Below are 4795 nucleotides of genomic sequence, written 5' to 3' on the forward strand. Positions count from 1 at the left end.
TCCCATGCCCACATTTTCTAGCTAGGGAAACTGAGGCTGGCTCATCAGACTTATCTTTTTCCTACAGGTGGGCTCCTTTCTGGCCTGTGCAACTGCCAGTCCCTCTGCTAATGGCCGAGGTGCCGAGGGCCCTTGTGCCGTCACAGCTCAGGTCTTCAGTTCTGAATGAGATAAGTGGCGCCCCAGCCTCCACTAGGCCTGGCACAGCCGCCTTTCCCAGCCACCTCCAGCCCTGCCAGTTTCACCTGCTTCAAAACCGTAAGATGGCTGGGTGTGGTGGCTCACACCTGTCATCTCAACACTTTAGGAGGCTGAGGCAGGAGGATTGCTTGAGGCCAGGAGTTTGAGACCAGCCTGGGCAACACAGCAGAAGCCTGTCTCTACAAAAAAATACAAAAATTAGCCAAGTGTGGTTGGTGCTCACCTGTAGTCTCAGCTACTTGGGAGGCTGAGGTGGGAGGATCACTTGAGCCTGGGTGTTCAAGGCTGCAATGAGCTACGTTGGCACCACCACACTCCAGCCTGGGCGACATATTGAGACTCCATCTTAAACAACAACAACAAACTATAAGATGATGGCTATCAGGGGAATGACCACCTCTCTCAACACCTGCACCACCTGTAAGCTGTGCTCATGTGTGACCCCTCAGGCCCTCTCCAAGAATAGCTGGGACAACTAGGCCCTTTCTGTCAAATGCCTACAATGCTGTTGCTCAGGGCTGTCCCCCCAGAACCACCACATCCCCACATTCAGCAGTCTCTCCTCTCTGTCTCTCGCTGTCTGTTCTCACCCTCTTTCTCTTCTCATTCCTCGTCTCCATTCTCAATCTCTCCTCCATCTCTTCTATTTTACCTTCTTCCCTTGTCTCCACCCCGCTCCTCTTCCCTCTCTCTTCTCTAGATTGACTAATTAGTTTGTTGGATGATTTCTCTCTCTCTCGGTTCCCAACAGATTTCTAGAATGCCTAAAACTCAAGGTCAACTATTGTATTAGTCCGTTTTCATGCTGCAGATAAAGACAACCCAAGACTGGGTAATTTATAAAGAAAAGGAGGTTTAATGGACTCACAGTTCCACGTGGCTTGAGAGGCCTCACAATCACTGCGGAAGGCAAAAGGCACGTCTTACATGGTGGCAGGCAGGAGAGAAATGAGAGACAAGCAAAAGGGGCTTCCCCTTATAAGACCAGCAGATCTCTTGAGACTTATTCACTACCACGAGAATGGTACAGGGGAAACTGCCCCCATAATTCAATTATCTCCCACCAGGTCCCTCCCACAACATGTGAGAATTATGGGAGCTACAATTCAAGATGAGATTTGAGTGGGACACAGCCATAGCGACCATATCAAGGATGATCCAGTCCAGGTTTTCGGGTGGCCAGGGTCAGCCCGGGAGCTGACGTCCACAACCCCAGAGGAGGAGAGGGCTGCCAGGAAACCAGCACTGAAAGCCCACCGACAGTGTTTCTTTCCACGGTGCTGTAGACAGACATTGAGATGGGCAGTGAGCTCAAGGTGTGTCCCCTAGCAAGTGTCTGCAGGGCAACACCCCACCCCCATGCTGCCCCCTTACAAGCAGAACCATCAGCTTCCAGGAGTGTCCAGGGGAAACCAGGCAAAGTCAGAATCATCTTGGGAGCTTATTGAAAATACAGATCCCCAGGCCCACCAAGATTTACTAAACTGCATTTTCCAGGGCTGGAGCCCCAGCAATTAGAATTTTAATAGACAGTGGGAACTGGGGAAGCCAAAGCTGGGTGAGGGCTGGAGAGAAGGGAGTTGGCTCCCTCCTTTGTCCTTCACCAGATCACTATTGGGCATCTCCTATGTGCCAGGCAGTGTGCTCAGAGCTGGGTATACATGAATGAAGAAAAGAGGCACTGTGCTCACCCCTGTGGAGCTCACTCTGCTGGGATCCTGGCCGGAACCGTAACGTTCCCAGGCTCCATGTAATCCTGCTCTGTCCGTTTCCCCTCTCTGTCACCTGCCCTCTTTCCCCACCCCCCAGCCCCTTGGCCCCTAATGCCAGCTGCACCAGCCTCACCTGCTTACTTGAGTGTCCTGTGCCCTTCCTACTACCAGGCATTTTCCACACAGCTCTGTGCTTAAAACCCACCCCAACCCCACACCTGCCCCATCTTTACCTCGTTAAACTCACTCATCCACCAGAAGCATTAGGAGTGGAATGGAGAAAGGCTAGATTCTGAAGCCAGAGGGCCTGCGTTCAAACCCTCACCCCGCTACTTGTTAGCTGTATATTATTGAAAAACGTACTCAATCTTTCGGTGCCTCAGTTTCCCAATCTGTAAAATAACAAGAGTTCTTATCTCATAGGGGTAAGGATGAAATGAGTAAATATGTACGAGTGACGTGCTGGGAACAGCACGTGGCCCTGCAGATAACAGAATATTGAAGAACTGATACAACACAGGTTACAGCCAGCTAACCAAGCTAACAACCAGTGCCACAGCTGCAGCCCAGCCCACCCAGCACCATTAGTACTCCCTAAGTGTTATCATCGTGATGCCCAAAACCCACTGGCCAGTCCCTGTTCCACATTCTCTCAGCAGCTTTTGCTTCTTTGGGGGTAGAGCTTAAAACTGTGTGTAATTGTTTCCATTCATGTAACTACTAGAGTCACATCTGTCTTCCCTTCTTCCCCATAAGGGCAGAAACCACATCTACTCTGTCCTCACCACTGCCACCCCCCTTCCCAGCACAATGCCTGACACTTCGTGGGAGGCCAAAAACTATTTGTTGAAAGAGCAAATAAACGAAGGAATCAAGTGTAACCCTCTTAGAGCCAGGCCATTTCGCCTCCTCCTTGAAGTCAACCTCAGCATGAGTCACATTCACAGAAACATTGGTCTCATACCCAGAGATCATCAAAAGACCAGCTGAAGGCTTTTCTGCAGTCCTTGAGAGAATGCCAAAAGGTGGGGTTGCATTCATCGCTCAGGAAACATCTCAAAATCCTTCCACTCTCCCTCTTGCCTGCTCCAGCCTCTCGGGAAAAGGGCCAGTCTGCTACTCCAAGAGAACACGCAGACTGAAGTGCTGTCCACGCGGTGTTCAGATGGGGCTCTGGAGGCCATGCCATGTGATCCCTCAGTGAGGAAAGGATTCCCTGGCCAGCCATGGGGAATATGAACTCCCGAAGACGAACAAGAGCTCTCAGCCCCCTCCCCCAGGCCCACCCAGCTGTCCTGAGGTCCCCTTGGAAGAGACCAAAAGAGGAGAAGCAACAGGGGGCCAGAGACCTCCAGGCCCCCCACCACCATATACCACATAAAATAGCTGATGAGGAAAGAGGGTCCCAATACAGGCACTTCCCCTTTCATTCTTGATAAACTCAGAGTCCAAACAGCCCTCACAGAATGATTGCACTGCCAGGGAACTGAAAAAGAAGAGTTTGCTCTCTCCCTTGAATAAGTTTCTTCCCTTCTCTGAGCCTCAATTTTCTCCATCTGTAAAAGGGCTGCTAAACTTCCTTCCAGCTGGAAACCAAGATAGCGGTCTCGGCAAACCTGGCACAGCAAGAAAAATTGGCCTAGGGCGTAGGCAGGAGGAGTTAGAGAGACAGCCAAGTCTTCCTTTGAGCCAGTCAGAAAGACAAGGCGGTTTTTTTTTTTTTTTGAGACGGAGTCTTGCTCTGTTGCCCAGGCTGGAGCGAGGTGGCGCGATCTCGGCTCACTGCAACCTCTGCCTCCTGGGTTCAAGTGATTCTCCTGCCTCAGCCTCCTGAGTAGCTGGGATTACAGGTGTGCATCACCACACCTGGCTAATTTTTGTATTTTTAGTAGAGACGGGGTTTCACTATGTTGGCCAGGCTGGTCTCGAACTCCTGACCTCTGGTGATCCACCCACCTCGGCCTCCCAAATTGCTGGGATTACAGGCGTGAGCCACCAGGCCTGGCCAAGAAGGCTCTTACATGAACAAAAAGCTTAGAATAGATTTTATCAAAATGTTCGTATTATAGGAATGCTTCTGGGTCTAGGTCTTAACCAGAAATGATCTTCCCTCCTGTGGCCCTCAGGGTATACCTTATCGCTCAAAGACACACCTGTAGGCTGTGTTGTATTAATTACATGTCTGGTCTCCTTGAGAAAGCTGTAAAGATCCCTGTAGTCAGGAAATACACTCATTTTTGTGTCCCTGGTAATGGGAGGTACGTATCCTATGTGCTAATGAACACTCATTAAATGTCTGCTGAGTTTAAAAAAAAACAAAAAAAACACCATTTGCTGACTCTATGATGTTGAGCAAGTTTCTTAACCTCTCTGAGCTTCAGTTTTCTCAAGTGTAAAAGAAGAATTTAAAATGTACCTGCCTCTAAGGTCATTTGGAGGATTAATAAAGTCACACACATAAGGGGCTTAGTTCTACATCTATCATAGATAAAGCTCTCAATAAATATTAGTAATTAATAGTATTAATTGTGATAGTAATGAATGTGGCGATGGTGAAAATGATGGTTATGATGATGTGGCAATGTTGATAATGGAGGTAATGATGGTGGCTGTGCAGATGGCACTGGCAATCATGGCAGCGAAGTGGGTAGTAATGGTGGTGATGATGGTGGTGATGGTGGTGATGGTGGTGGTGATGGTGGTGGTGGTGGGGGTAGTAATGGTGGTAAAGATTGTGATGATGGTGGTAATGGTAGTGGTGATGTTGGTGATGGTGGTGGTCATGGTGGTCATGGTGGGGGTAGTGATGGTGGTAATAATTGTGGTGACGGTGGTTGTGGAGACGATGGTGGTGATGGTGGTGGTAGTGGTGGTGGTGGTGG

The 4795-nt window shown here is 49.5% G+C and overlaps 1 long non-coding RNA gene across 1 annotated transcript in view; it reads right to left on the reverse strand.

The window, feature by feature from the left end:
- Positions 1-444: 444 nt before the first annotated feature.
- Positions 445-4795, reverse strand: part of LOC131384237 (uncharacterized) — a 50848-nt gene continuing 46497 nt past the window's right edge. The window contains exons 2-3 of the long non-coding RNA XR_009214896.1: positions 1070-1101; positions 445-546 (exon numbers count right to left, since the gene is read on the reverse strand). This is a non-coding gene — a long non-coding RNA (uncharacterized LOC131384237). The remainder of the gene's footprint in view (positions 547-1069; positions 1102-4795) is intronic.

The sequence above is a fragment of the Hylobates moloch genome, unplaced genomic scaffold (assembly GCF_009828535.3).
Source record: "Hylobates moloch isolate HMO894 unplaced genomic scaffold, HMol_V3 SCAFFOLD_9, whole genome shotgun sequence".
Taxonomy (NCBI): domain Eukaryota; kingdom Metazoa; phylum Chordata; class Mammalia; order Primates; family Hylobatidae; genus Hylobates; species Hylobates moloch.